Below are 16,229 nucleotides of genomic sequence, written 5' to 3'. Positions count from 1 at the left end.
TGCCCACCATGCTCCTTCTGCACAAGGGGATCTCACCCATCAGTGGATGGGATGACTAAGCCTGTGGTTGTCAGCTAACCTCTCTTCTTAGTCTTTTCAATACTAGTGCATTGGGCCCCTGAACAGTCACAGGGGCAAGGATGGAGGTATGCTGGCCCCTAACTGAATGGGATTCAGCTCACCAAGACTTATCTAGCCACTGCTAAAGGTTAGCATCAGAGACTGATGCTAAGCCTTCAATTGAGAAAAACAGCAGAAATTCATCCTTACTAAAATAAACATCTGCAGCAATATGGATCAACACCTCCATCAAAAGGCTTCAGAGTGCCTGATGTATCAACATGGTGTCCTACAACAGCATTTCCTCAGACAAGGGACCATTTTACTGCAAAGAAGGTGTAGCAATGATCACAGGATTCACTGGTTTCACCTGTACCTCATCACCCAGAAGCAACTGATTTGAGTGAATGTGCATGGTCTCATAGAACACAGCCTGAGGGTTAGAGTTTAGTCCTCCATTTTGCAGTAGGTGTACTAAAACAAGGGCAATATATGGTGTTATATCCCCAATCATTAGAATACACAGGTCTGGTTCCCCTCACTCCCAGTGACCTACCTGTGGAATTTGTTCTTCCTATCCCCATAACTTCAGGCTCTGTTAGAGTTCCCAGTACGGGGTAAGTCTCTACCAGTAGACAAAGTAAGGGGTCTACTGAATTCAAAGCTGTGTCTACCATCTGGCCACTTTGAGCTTCTCATGCCCGTGGGTTACTAGGGAGTTATGGTAATGCAGGTTAATTGGCCCTAAGTATCTTGAAGGGAGGGGGTTGATATATATAATATATTATATAATAATATATATATTATATAGTATATATCACCTATATATATATAATAGAAACGGGGAGGAATAGAATAGAAACAGGAGGAAAGTTTAGCTTTTCTATTTTCTTTCTTTAGTCTTCTGATTTCTGAGATATTTCCTTCATGTGTAATTTTCCAATTCACTAATTCATTCTTTTTCTGTATTTATCCTGTTTTTTAATCCCATCTTTTGTGTAATCTTTTCAGCTATTATACTTAAATGTTTCCACTTTTAATAATTTCTTATTCTTAATATTGCTCATATCTTGCTTTATCTCTTTAAGAATACTTACAATGTTTACATAAAATTCTCGATTCACCTCTTCTAATATTTTTGCTTCGGATGTAACCTCTTTAAGACTTTTGTCCTTTTTTGAGTTTGAGGTGATGGTACTTCTTGGTACGTGGATACATGGATATTTTGGATTTTGAATTTAAGCTTCTCTATAAGTATGTTAATAAGGAAGGGGGAAGGGGTGAAGCCCAGGCTTCAGCCTAGTTTAAGTCAGTCTTGAAGCATTTAGGGGAGCGTCTGGGTCTGAGGGCAGAGGCTTTATCCTATAAACTATACTTCAAAGTTCTCAACCCCCATTCACAGGACTTTCTACCATCTAGACTTAATTTTTATGTATCATATGAACTAGGGATCCAGGTTTTTTGTTTTTGTTTTTGTGTTTTTTTAAAATATGGATAGCCAGTTCCTCCAGCATCATTTATTGAAAAACTTTTTTTTGCCTTTGAATTTCTTGGGTTCCTTTGTCAAAACAATTCACCTCATGAGTATGGATCCGTTTCTGGACTCTATGCTGGCCATTGATCTATCTGTCTAGCCCTATGCCAATACTACGCCGACTCGATTACCAAAACTTTACAGTAAGTCTTGAGGTAAGGTCGCCTGAGTCCTCCGACATTGTTCTTCTTTTTCAAGATTGTTTTGGCTATTCTAAGTCCTTTGCCTTTTCCTATAAATTTTAAGATAAGCATGTTTCTTTCTATAAAAATCCTGGCCTAGATTGTAATTGGGATTACATCAAATCTACAGATCAATTTAGGGAGAACATTCAACTTAACAGTATTAAGTATTTCAATCCTGAATGTGCTCAACACCTCCAGTTTTCAAAATGAGCAAACTGAGGTTTAGAGAGCCTAAGGGACTTGCCGGGGTGACAAACCTAAAGCAGCAGGAACTCTCTTAATCTGTTCACACTTATCTCACTCACCAGCCTGGCCTACACTCTTCCTTCCCTCTGCACGTCATGCTGACTGCCACCTCAAGGCATTGCCCCCTTTGTCGGCTGCTCTCTATCTCTGTCTAACATTTCTGCTTCTGCGGGGTGAACTGTAGGCTTATCAAGAGTTAGTTGTGTTTTTTCCAGTAGCAATTTTTGCCAATAATGCTTGTTGTTATAATTAAATAATTTAAGAAAAAATTTAAATTCTGACCTAGTAATTCTGTGCTTTAGAAGTTATCCTGTCAGAGGTGGGGACAAAGGTTTTGGTGTGACAATGTTCTTCAAAGTCTTATTACTAATATTCCCCAATGAGAAACAACCTAAGTGTCTCATAAAAGGAAATGACTAAGAGCGTTTTGGTATTTTCATATGACAGCTACTATTCAGCCATTAAAAAAAAGCACATTTTCAAAGGATATTTAATAATAAGGGGAAATTCTTATGACAAAATGTTAAAAGAGAAAAGTGGGATATAAAACTCTCTGTACAGAAGGATCCTGGTATTTATAGTATTTATATTCCCAGCTTTCCAACTATCTCTTGCCTAGCTTTCTGTGGTCTTTCTTGTCTTTTGGGGGGCATATTCCCATAATCACCCCAGTTCCCCGTGTAAGACACTGGTGGCCAAGCTGGCACGCCAGCACTGCCTTTACTGTCTCCTACCCTAGAGGCTTTATTAACCAGGCAATTCCATTTCACCACTGCCCTCCCCGCCAACTGTGCCCTGTGGGCGCGTCTCTTTGTGTCCTGCACCATCCTGGATAGTATTCAAACATATGAACTCCTGGGAGGGCAGGTGAAGAAAAACAGGAAAACCTGCCAAAATCTGAAGCAAAGAATACCCTTTTAGGAATTACCTTGATTTGAGTATGTAATCTCTTCTCTGCTAGAGGGACTGGCAAAATAAAATCTCTCTCTCTCTCTTTAAGAACAGTGCAATCCTGGAGACTCAAGTCACCTCTAAAAGTCTTACCAGCACACTGACCCCATACTATGCCTTTATGTGCTCTTCTCTCTCCCTCATATGGTGCCCTCTATGCTGCTGTGTACTCCGTGAAGAACAATTTTGCCAACTCCCATGATTAAGGGCATTTCACGACATTTAATTTCCTCTGTGGAATCTTAGCATTATTGGGGAGAACATCCAGTGATGTGTTTTGTACCCCGGAGCTGGCCATAGAAATTTCTATTTTTCATAAATGATGTTAGATAAATCCTCTGGCATTTTAGATAATGGCTGTGTGACTCTGTTAGGAGCACTGTTTATACTCACATGATGAATTATCTTCCTCTCTATAAAAATGAGTAGAAGAAAAAAATAAGCAAGACCAACCTTATCTCAGGATTCTCGTATCTTCTATTCATTTTTTCATAATTTCCCTGAGAAATTTCGAGGTGCCGTACATTAGATTCACAGTCTAACGCTCATCACGTCAGAGTTAGAAAGGGAAGGAGTCTATGCCTGGAAGGAGGTAGAAATGAAATGAGGAGGTAAGTAATGCCCACATAAAAGAGATGAGCTACCCAGTGTCGTCACTGGCTCAAAAACATATAGGAAACCCTATGGGTATTATCTGACAAGGAGAAAGCAAAGAGACTGGCAAAGATGCCTGTGGTTATTTGAATTGAACATGATGTGGAGAATAGTGGATAGCTGCTATATTATACTATATATATATATATACACTAAAATATATAATATGTATAATACTAAATATATACTATACTTTTCCTATTGCTTTAGCTCTTGGACAGGCTGTGAACATGCCTGTTCTAAGGAAAAGTACAAGTACAGTATCAACTCACTAAGGGGCCATGGGGAGTCCCCAGAGTGACTTGGATGTGGTCCGTGGCTGCATTCCATTCCTGTTCCTCCACACGGATAGTATTCCAGGACCCAGAAAACATAACCTGAGATGAGATTTGACAGAATCCCCCTGAAGGAGGCTGCTCATTGATTTAATAATGATAGAAAGTCTGTATCAAACCCTGAAGCAGTTTCCTCCTATTAATTTCTTTACTTCTCATGACAGCCCAGTGAAGTGGGTACTCTTATTATTTCCCATGATATATATGAAGAAACGGACCCAGAGGTAGAGACCAATTGGCTAGTTCACACAGCTCTCCCAGTTGTCATAGTTGGGATTGGAACCTAGGAAGTTTCTCTCTAGAGAATGCACTTTTAACTGTATCCTGGCTCTGCTATATCCTCTGATGCTAGTAGGACAAAGACAATTTTTAAAGCAACTTGTTAGCTTGCATTCTCAAGCTACTACTTTTTCATTTCCTTTAAGTCTATTTACAGTTGAATTCCTTCTTTCTTTCTTGGAATGATTAGTTCTCAACTGAGCAATCCCATAGGGATGAATTCAGGGATCTCACAGTCCAACTGGTACATATTTAACTTGGACTTATCACTTATGTCAAAAGACTGAATATACGAAAGAGAAAAATACATTATCTGTTGTCAAGCCATGCAATCCAGTGAAAAGAAAATCAAGAAAAAATAGCCCTAATCCCTTTTGTAACATTTACCCCCATTCTTGGGTAAGCATGGTGCTTCTAGAAATAATATTCACAGCTATAGAAGAAATAGCCTAGGTGAGAAATCTAGCCTGGACACTTCTCTGTTGACCCTTTACCTGGCTGCCTCCTTCGAATTTTTAAAGACCAAACTCAGGAGTACGTTCCTCCGGGAAACCTCCCCTGGCCTCAACCCTGCCTGGTTATGTGCCTTCCTCCCCTGGCCTCAACCCTGCCTGGTTATGTATGTGCCTTCCTCCGTGCTCCCAGAGTGCCCTGCATGTCAGTCACTGCACTTAGAATTATTAGTTAATGTGCCAGGTGGCCAAGACAGGGCCTGATGAATCATGCGTGCCCAATAACTGCTCAATAAAAGTTTGCTGAATGAATGTATGAATAAATGAGTGAGGAGGAGAATGTTGAGTGCTTCAGACTTAAGTTGCCTTGTTGGGTTCTAAACTTTGGTATCTTTTGAGAACAAGGGCTATGCTTCATTCACAGCACCAGCCCTAACACATTAGTCTTGTTCAGCGCTCTAAGCTCACTGTTCTTTAATGTTTGGGGATGAAACTGTTCATCAAGTTAAAAAAGGCTTATATACGAATGGTTTGCCACATCTGGCAGGCACATATTCACAACAGCTTGTCTACCAACTCATTTTATTTTTGGTGGAAATATCTGGAGTGTTTCCTGAGTGAGAGACTGGCATGTTTAACGGAATGAATATAGCAAAGAACAACTTATGTTTGAGTGATAATGAGTACCCTGCTGATCCTGCATGGAGTCCATATGGGGAAATAGTGGGAGGGGAGGTTAAAAAGACAATTGTGGAAAGCTCTAATAGCCAGCCAGTCTAAGTGGTTTGTACTCTGTCCTGTAGGCAAAGCGAAACCATATATTTACCCTAAGAGAAAATTTTAGGAGAAGCATAAACGAGTCTACTATCTGCTTGAAATGTATCTTTAAGCCACAGGATTTGGGGGCTTTATTAACTAAGCACAGCTCAGTGTGCCCTAAGTAATATCTCAGTGCCTGGCATGTTGTAGGAACTCAACAATTATGAACACACGAATGACATCAGAAAATCGGCACTGCAAAAAATAAGGCCAAGGAATAATGTTACAAATGTTTTTAACCCAAAAAGGTAGAGCAAAGAGAAAATGTAAGATCAATCTGAAGATGAATAGATTAGTGATCTATCAGGCCAGGAAAGAAAGGACACAACGGAGCAGGGATCGGCAAACGTTTTCTGTGAAAAGCCAAATAGTAAATATTTTAAGGTTTGCAGGCCATGTATGCTGTCTGTTGCATGTTGTTCTTTGTTTATTTGTTTTTTTGTTTTATTTTAGTTTTTGCTTTATTTATTTTTTTTTAAAGATTTTATTTTTTTTCCTTTTTCTCCCCAAAGCCCCCCAGTACATATTTGTATTTTCTAGTTGTAGGTCCTTCTGGTTGTGGCATGTGGGACGCTGCCTCAGTGTGGTTTGATGAGCAGTGCCATGTCCACGCCCAGGATTCGAACCGACAAAACACTGGGCCGCCTGCAGCAGAGCTCACGAACCTAACCACTCGGCCACGGGGCTGGCCCCAGTTTTTGCTTTATTTTTTACAATGATTTTGAAAATATAAAAACTTTCTTAGCCCAGTGACTGTATAAAAACAGGCTGCATGCTGGCTGTGGCCCATGACTCTGCTCTAGGAATTTGGGCCACTAGTAAACTTGTTCCTTTTTTAAAAAATAATTATCAGTGTTCTTTTTTTTTTTTAATAGGACACGATAAATTCACATTTTGATATGAACTCGTTAATTTTACTAAAACCCAACATTAGTAACCTTATGAAAACAGCAAATGAATTAGCTGATCTCAGGGACAGAATCTCAAATTGGAAACAAGAAAGCAAGAGAAATGTTGGTCTTTTTAACGTCTCGATAAAGAAGGGGGAGGAGACAGAGAAGGCGGGGAAAAGGAAAAAGCAGCAGCAGAAACAAAAAGCAAATCAGGGCTACTTACTGAGAGCACTTGAGTGTTTATTTAAAAAAGAAAACAGAGAAGGGCTGGCCCTGTGGCCGAGTGGTTAAGTTCGCATGCTGCGCTGCAGGCGGCCCAGTGTTTCGTTGGTTCGAATCCTGGGCGTGGACATGGCACTGCTCATCAAACCACACTGAGGCAGCGTCCCACATGCCACAACCAGAAGGACCCACAACGAAGAATATACAACTATGTACTGGGGGGCTTTGGGGAGAAAAAGGGAAAAAATAAAATCTTAAAAAAAAAAGAAAACAGAGAATTCTTCTCTCAGGTTGAATTTCGACTTGGAAATACACATTCTTGTTCTCCTGATATTGCCCAAACGGTCCCATTTCTTAGAATCATGGAACGTATTTGCATAGGAAGCTGTTTTATAATGAGATATTTTCAACTCTGTTTTGTAAAATCAGCTCTGATTGAAAGTGGACCACAAAAGTCTATAAATCTGCCCCAATAACCAAATCTAGTTCCACAATTTATTTCATAAAAATAGTAGGTAGGAAAAAAGCAACCTATTTCCCGAATGGAGCCTTGCTATAAGGAAGTGGGTTCGCTGACCTCAACTTCTCAGAAGATGCCGTGGGCAACAGGGAAAGCGTTTTTGCTAAGGACCTGGATGCCTCTTCTTGGATTGGCTGTTTACAGAAAATAAACAACTTGATGTGCTGTGTTTCAAATGTATCGTGGAGCGGGTCCCTTCCCCTCATCCTATTTTGAATATCCTGAATACAATTTCTGGATTTGGTTGGCTCTTCAGATGGCGTTGATGCTTTGGAGTTCCTCTGGCCTAAGGACTGAAACAAATGAGGAACAATAATACAGTGACATGATCCAGAAGAAGGCTGAAAACCATCTTTGAGGAAGAGGGGCAACAGTGCTCCTGAGAGAATTCAAGTCTCAAGGCCCTCACTGGATTCTTCTTGTCTTGGTTTGAAAAGTTTCGAAAGGAATGCAGATGAAATTTCTGAAAGCATACAGCCTGAAGGACAGACTTTGATCTTCACAAGGGATGTGGAAGAAAGGAGTAGAGGAGAAATATTCAGAGAAGAAAAAAAGAATCATCCTGCTTAGAACGTGCTCCATTCTAAACTCACTTGTCTTACCGGTTGGTGATACTGATCATTTCCTTGTAATGAATGGCTCACATGCAGGTGTTTGTGCAAATGCACCAATGATCCAGCCAGCCTCCTGCTCAGTTAAGAGATAAATCATAAAGAAATCCAAGAATCTGACTTCTCATCTATCCTCAGCTATCCAAGCATAGACTATTATTCTAAAACGCCCTTAAGCAGTAAGAAGCTATACAGCTTTATCGTTACAGCTCTTAAGAAAAATAGCAGAGGATTTGGAGGCTGTTGGAGATCTAAGTTTTGAATAGAAAGGAAAATTTGAAAGAAAACATAAAGCAATAAAAGCAGAAGTTCAAAAGGGAATGCTCGTAATGGTCCCTCTTAGCTCTGCCTCCTCCTTGCCCCATCCCGCCTTTCTCCAGCAGCATCAGAGTGTGCCTTGCTTCTAGGTTGTGTGTCTTATATGTGAATTTTAAATCACAGTGGACTAACTGAGCCAAGTAAACCAGAAGGAGACTTGGCTAAAAATATAGAGTCCAAAGGACATAACTACTAGAACTCTGTGGATTCAAAGTTGATCTTCATTAGAAGCGATATAGAGCGTAGAAAGAGTGGGATTTCCATAGGCCATTACTCCTGATTGGGAGGAAAATACCCTTTAGGACTTAGACATTGGAATTTATTTGTTTAAGTGTAAATGTAGTACTTGCTGTGTTCTAGGTATTTAATCAATGTTAACTCAGTAAGTTTTCTTAATTTCTCCATTTACAAATGGGGTAAGTGAGGCACAGAAAGGTTGAATAACTTACTTCAAGTCACATAGCTAGGAAGTGACAGAGCCAGAATTAAAACTGTGGGGACCCACTTGGAACCTCAGAGTTGGTACAAAGATTATTTTCAGCTGAAGACGTTTGAAATTCAACAGATGTATAAAGAACCTTCTTGGAGCTTCCCTTACCTGACCAAAAGCAGAAACTTCTGAGAAATGAGGTCTGCCATAAATTCCACCTTAGGGGCAAATTCTCCCAAAAAAGAGAGATCAAGAGTAAACCTATCATAAATCCCCTCTCTGGGGGTTTTTCCTCCTCTGCAAAAACCCGGCCTTCTGGCTGCAGGATCCATGCTGTAGACCGCGGTTTCTCAACCTCAGCACCGTTGACATTCGGGGCTGCACAATTCCTTGTTGTGGGGACCGTCCTGTGATTGTAGGATGTTAGCAGCATCCCTGGCGTCTACCTACTAGATGCCAGTAGCATCCACCCCCTAGTGTCACCACCAAAAATGTCTCCAGACATTGCTAAATGTCCCATGGGGGGCAAAAGCTGACCCCCTGGTTGAGAACCACTCCTTATGTTGCCCCTCCTTGCTCTGGTGTCCCATTCGCTGGGGAGGCTTTCCTGATTCTCCTCTGCCAAGGCTGGGCCAAGTGCTCTATGACTCTATAACACTTATTGTTAATGATTACTGATGTTTATTGCATTCTTACTCTGTTCTAGGTGTTGCCTAACTTTTTCCGTGTACCTGCTTATTGAATCCTCACAAGACCTACATGGTAGATCTTACTGTCACTTGCCTCTATAAATGAGAAAATGGACTTCGAAGGTTAAGACCCACTTTTTGGGGCATTAATCCAGGGAAAGTTACACTGTGTTCTCTCTTATTCCTAGCACCCAGCAGTTCCCAGGCCAAGGGAAATGTAGTTGGTGGCCTTGAGGAAATAAAGGAACCATGAAGTGTGTGACCAGAGGGGTTTATGGAGAAGCAGGGAGAGGCTGTCCAGTAACACTGGCTGTGATGGTTTAGACGGTGTGGTGGTTTCTGAACCAATTGTATGCAAATGCACCTTTAGGATTTTGTTAACTTCTGTTCTCTGGGTAGCTTCTTTCTCCATCATTAACTTGATTCGGGAGTCAAGTGCTCTTGCTTGGGCAATATTGGTTTTGCCATATGTAGGAACAGTTACATTCTCCATTTCTCTTATCCTGTCCCTGCTTTCTGGCTTAAATCATTCAGCATGTAGTAAGAATCTGTTTGATTTCTTAAAAATGAGATTCAACGACTTCTGCTAATGTCCGACTCTACATGTGACATTCTGTTTGAGCGGGAGGAGTTAGAACAGGCTAGGAAGTGGCTCCTTAGAGTCTTTGCTTCTGAAGAGATAGGAAAAGAGGTCTGTGTACAGCTGGAATTATGAGAATTATTTTTTTGATTTTTACATATACTATCTTTCTCATAGAAGTTAAAGGATATACTTACAATATCGCTCAACTCTCATTGTTAGGACATTTAGAATCTTAAAAAAAAAAATCTCTACATCACGGTTTCTCAGGAAACATGGAGGAAGGTCCTTCTTCCCTGGAAGATAATGATAAGAGGTGTCTACAATCACACATGTGCACGTTCCTAGGCAAAGTCAGTCACGCAGTGTGTAGCTGGGCCTTGTAACACAGTCTCTTCTCCCCAAGCAAAGCATCTTTCTTCCCAACAGAACCTTTTACTGTTACTGTCCTCAACTGGGAATTGAGAGAACCACTTCTTCTCCCATTACCAGGACACTTTGCACAAATTTTCTTTTTATTTGCACATCCTGGATTTTAGAATCACCATTCCATAGGAGAAAGGAAAGAAGAGAACATTGTGAAAAAGTGTGTCACAAGGATTACCTGGCTCTGCCAGGGAGAGGCTTCCTGGCTCTTGTTTCTTCCGACCCTATCCGGGAATTGGCAATCCAAATGAAGTTTAGGAATGAAGCTGGATTTTTTTAAGTGTTTTTCATCCGGTGGGTTGTGACCCATTAGCAAGCCCTGAAATCACTTCAGCCTACTCACTTTGGGCCCGTGTCTTCTCTGGACTGAGATTCCAAAGTCAAGCTGAGACTCTGAACCCGCAGCCCAGACTAAGATGCTGGCCACCATTTCATTAAGTGCCCTAATTTCTACGGCTATATCTCTGAGAGTGTTTTTCAACCTGGGGTTATGGTTCATTGGTTGTCAAATTCATTTAGTGGTTGGCAACTACATTTTAAGATGGGATAAAATGAAACGGGATAAGATGGATCGGAACAGAAATATTAGAGTGCCTCACTTGTAACAAGGATAGGCAATATTTTACGAAATCTTTGTTTCAGTTTATGCACACACACAAATATACACATACCTATTTGCGTACTGAGTCTCAATGTAAAATGTATTTTCAATGATGGGTTCCAATGAAAACAGATCGAAAAACACGGTGGGACAGGAAGAAAATGCAACAGCCATTCTTACTAGGCTAGCCACCCTAGACACCGATGGCACTCCCCAAGCCCACTTTCAAATACGGTCTTCTCTTTTCTCTTATAGGTTGGGGTGGGTGATGAGATAGATATTACAGGCCTAGTTTGGCTATTTTGTAGCTAAATCCTGTGAAGAATATGCCCAGTACCTTGCTAACAGCACGTACATCTTCTCCTGTCAGTCTCAGAGTTGGGGCCTCAGATGCATTTTTGAGACAACTGGAAAAAAGGCATCAGCTCAGGCACCAAGAGAACAAAATAAACGAGACTTCCGCGGAACAGCTCCCTGGTGGAGAAATCCCCCAACTTCCCAATAACTGCTTCCTCCACAGGGGGAAGGGCCTCTCCTTGAGAATAATTGGGAGCAGGAAACCTCAGAGTGGCCTCTTGAAGTTGAGAAGGAAAATGTCCGATGAGAGCAAGCAACCCTTTGTGACCCCTCATCCCCAATTTTCCTCCTCCCAGTCCAGACCAGAATTTGGAACTTGATGAATCTTATTTAAGGAACAGAATTTAGCTCACAGACCAGGAGAGATGTTGGCTGTCAACTCGCCCAAAGACCACCAGAAAACCTATTGATTCAGCGAAGATAAGTTTATTAGAACCACCACAGGGAAGGAGAACTTCACCAGCATCAGGATATCACACTGTCTTTCTCACCAAGTGAGTCACTGGATTTCCACATTCTTCTGTGAGAGAGTGACAGACATACCACCAAGGAAACATGCCACTCTTCCCAGGTGAGTGCTTATCCAGTCATGGCTTGGCTGACCTTCCTAGGTAGCACACAGAGAGGGAAATCCTTCCTGAGGTAGGTGAGTTTCCCTAGTAGCATCCAGCCACAGCGTCCCATCTTTTAATTCTTGGTTCTGTGTTCCTGGATGCTGTCCACAGGCAAGGGAGGCATGCTCTGAGCTTTATACTCCTGTATGGATGGCTTCCCTGCAATTCTAAATTGCTGATTCATACACGATAATCATCTACGTGACCTTCCTGGTGGCTGTTCACCAACTTTTTTTTTATTGGCGTAGGGAGGAAGGTTCTTGCATCCGGTCTTTAGTGTTTGTGTGACTGTGTGCCTCCCTTCCATGCTAACTGAGCTGGCTGAAGCCCTAAAAGCCCTGGAGTAGCTCAGTTTTGACTACACAGACAGGGAGAAGCCCTCACCAGGAGACCCCTATACTGAGGGCATTTGTTGGCGTTAAACATCCTTCAAATCTGACTAGTGTCTCCACTCCCATCTAAATGTATTTTCTTTTTGCTTCATTAATTTTAAAAATGTGGAAGTTTTGGGTTTGGCTCATAGAGCATTATAAAACACAGTCTTCTCATCTGGAGAATGCCTTTTTGATCCTCTCAAATAGGACTAAATTTAAAAGGAACCCACACAGAGACCACCAGGTAATGGAATGGCTCTTTTCCTGGAAAATGTTTGGAGGCAAATGCTTCTGCTGACCCACAACTTGGGCCTGGTGCGGTTTTAAATCTATTACTTATGGGATTGTAACTCTCCTACTGGGCCGTTAATCTGATTGTTTGTTAAAGCTCTGCTGACTTGACGGGTTCATTTGACGGGTTTCTCCAGCACAGCCAAGGCTCTTCAGAAAGAACATGCTATGGGACTCCAGGCTGTTAATGGAAACTGACTCTATGTCGCAGGGGATGGAGACTTTGAAGGTTTTAAGCCGAAGATGGATGAGAGTCTCTGCCTGCAGCTCATTTCAAGAATCGTTCAGCAGTTCTATATCGGAGTGGACTGCTCAGGTCTCTGCTGTGCAGAAATCATTTGTCACTTTGGTTCCATTTCCTCACCTTCAACTAGAATTCCATTCCAGTGACCCCCGGGCATGTTAGTCCTTCATCACACGGGAACTCATGGAAGGGACTGGAAGAAGCAGCCAAGTAAAATAGCTCGCAGAGCCCGAACGTCCCTGAGAAGGTGGCCGAGGTGGACAAGTAGCAGAAGGAGCAAAGAACAACAAGGCGGATGGAATGGGCCCCAGATGGGATTGTATCATGGCCTAAACACGATTTGGGAGCCAACTGTCTTCTTTAAGGATTTTCTCTTTTCTTCCACTCCCCCTAGCCTTTCATAAACCTAACTAAGCATGTTCTCCATTTGTCAGAATCATGCCCACTTTCTGCTTAGATCTATCCTTTTCAACCTTTCTGTCTTCACATGGAAATGTCCACATCCTGTGGTTTGTCTGTTTAGGGCTCAATTCTTTCACTCTGATAAATGAAGTTGAACCACTGTGCTAATGAGAGCCATCAGGTTCTAGAGCAGTCTTCTCTAACAAAAATACAGTGAGGGCCACATACATAAGTTAACATTTTCTAGTGACCATATTAGAATAAATGAAAAGAAAGAGGTGAAATTAATTTTAGACATTTATTTTATTTTAGCCCAATACGTATCAAATATTTTCATTTCAACATGTGGCACTGGCCACATTTCAAGTGCTCTGTAGCCACACGTAACTAGTGGCTGCCTGTGGTTCTAGAGTCAGTCTCTTTGCTGTATCATATGTACTTTAGAAATTCTCAAGATAGCATTTTTAGCCAGGTATTGGCAGTTCTAGGCAGGACTGTAGACCAGATATTTTGTAGCAGGTAAGTCTTTCCTGGGCCCTTAACTTATAAGGGTTAGGCATGAGTCTACTTTGCATATTGTCCATTTGATGTTTACATAAATGTCTCCTATGATCCTAAAATATTACTCTTGGGAATTCTTAGGAAGAGACAGAATGAGGGAAAAAGTCTTATAATAAATTTACTTCTGTAGGCAAAGTCTAAGATCAATACTGTAAAACTTTGGAAATTAGGGGCTAATGTTGTATATGGTTAATATCAATATACTTTTCTTCTTCTTCTTCTGTTTGTTGTATCTTTCAGAGGTTCGCCTCTTTTTTCTGCTCTTAATTTTCCTCTTCTCCTTACTGCTTCTTTGACATAATATTAGAATCTTCAGTATGTGGAGCTCTTTTTGTTGTCAGGAGTATAATTTTTAAGTAAATTTATTGCATTAATAAGAAAAAGAACAAATGGAGCATATTATAAAGTTCACACAATTTTTCTACATTTATACCATCTATAAGAAGTCATCTAATGTGGAAAAAGATGGAATTTCAAATCTTGGATTGATAGAGGTTGTGACCTTGGCTACAATTTCTGGCCTAAAATTTCAGATATTTGAGTTCCAGGCTATTGAAACATGCATCTGTCAGGCGTGCTTTCAATGGCAAATTACAGAATGCCTGACAAACAGTCGCTTAAATGTGAGAGGGTTCTTTCTCTGCTATGACAAGAAGTCTGAAGGCAGTTGGATGCTGGTGTTGGTCTGCTGTTTGACAATGTCATCAGGGACACAAACTCTTTCCACTCTCCCATCCTTAGTGTTAGTGCGTTGTTATTAAACCGCATGCCTGTTACCTCATGGACACAAATGGCTGCTGGAGTTGCAGACACTGAATCTTTGTTCAAGGAAGGAAGAGATTCTTATCAGAAGAACAAAAGCCTTCCAAGACCTGTGTCCTCTGGGCATCCCCAGCTACCAGAGAGATTGGGGAAGTGTGTATGTATCTTTTTAGCCTCTAATGTAGAAGAGAGAAAAGACTGTTGGTTGAGTTAGTGAGCAAACGATGACAGCCATGATGTGGTTCTCTAATAGCTGGTAGAGCAGCTAACACGTTGAGGGCTCATAAGAAGTAAAATAGCATACTAAGCATTTTACAGATATTGTTTCATTTTATCCTCACAACAACTCTTTGACATATGTCTCCTATTATTATCCTCTCTCTTGTAGTAAAGAAAACTAGATCTTAGAGAGGTCCCAAATCACATGGGAATTGCCTTGTTGCCCCACCTCCATCATCAATAAATAACTACTCTTCTTGCCAGGTAGGTCCCCTTCCACATAACTGTTTATCGAAATACTTGTTTAATATTTTACACCATGAAGACAGAATGAGAGAGAGGAAGGAGTCAGGGGTTACTTGTAGTTTCTGCCTTGAGATATTGGGGTAGGACGGCCCAGTTCTTGAAGGAGGAAGAGTAGTGTTTGCCAGACACTATGCAAGTTCTGTCTCAGATGGATTTAGGAGGGAGCACTTGTCAGTTATTCAAGTGGCCAAGGGTAAAAGGTGTTGGGAGTACAGGACAAATGTCATAGCCAAATTGACCTGACTTCTAAGAGGTTGATGCTTACAATGAAACCAGTATCACCTTCCTAGATTTCCTTTTCTTAAGAAACAAGAAGGTAATAAGTAGTTCTTTCAGAGATGCAGAAGAAACATCTAGATGACTGATGGGTCAGAATGGCTTCTTTTCTGCTCACCAACACTGTTCTAGGTAGCTTCTAAGATGGCCTCTGGTGATGCCTGCCTCCTTGTGTAATCAACCCACACCCCACTTGAGTGGTCTGAACCTTGTGACTTGCTTCTGATCAATAGGACAATGGCAAAGGTGATGGGATGTCTTTTCCATGATTAGCTTACGAGAGATTGTCACCTCTCTCTTGCTAGCAGACTCTCCATTTGCCCTCTTGGCTTTCATGCTTTGCTGAAGTAAATGGACATGTTGGAGAGGTCCATGTGGCAACTGAAGAACTGAGAGTGGCCTCTGGCCAACAGCCAGCAAGGCACTGGGGCCCTCAGTCCAGCTATTCTTGAGGAACCAAATTCTGCCAACAACCTGAGTGAGACTGACAGTGGATCCTTTCCCAGTCAGACTTTCAGATGAGACCCTAGCCCTGTCAACAACTTGATGCAGCTAAGTGAGACTCTGAAGTAGAAGACCCAGCTAAGCTGAATTCCTGACCCACAGAAATGAAGATGATAAATATGTGTTGTTTAAACCACTAACCTAGTGGTAAATTCTTAGGCAATAAATAGCAAATACAAACACCCCAAATTTAGCAGTGGGAGCAGGGACCAAGTCCATGTAGCAGTTAGTTAGGGTTCACGCTTACCTAATTCCACGAGCCAAGGAAGGGCAGACTGTCTTTGGGGATTCAGAAATACTCCACAGAGATTGCTTATATATGGAAATATATTGCCTGGTTGGCCAGTTAAAACCAGAAATGAGAATCAAAGCATTTGGTTCACAGGAGAAATGAGAGAACCCTGAGAGGGATGCAGCTATATTTAGGCCAGACTCTGACCAGCAGCGGCTGGCGAATGAACTAAGCTGAGACTTGCCACGGGAGTAGCTTATGAATCCCAGGAGGCAGATAGAC

This window comes from Equus quagga, chromosome 15 (genome assembly GCF_021613505.1).
Source record: "Equus quagga isolate Etosha38 chromosome 15, UCLA_HA_Equagga_1.0, whole genome shotgun sequence".
NCBI classification, from domain to species: domain Eukaryota; kingdom Metazoa; phylum Chordata; class Mammalia; order Perissodactyla; family Equidae; genus Equus; species Equus quagga.
Note: the sequence above shows the minus strand (reverse complement) of the source record.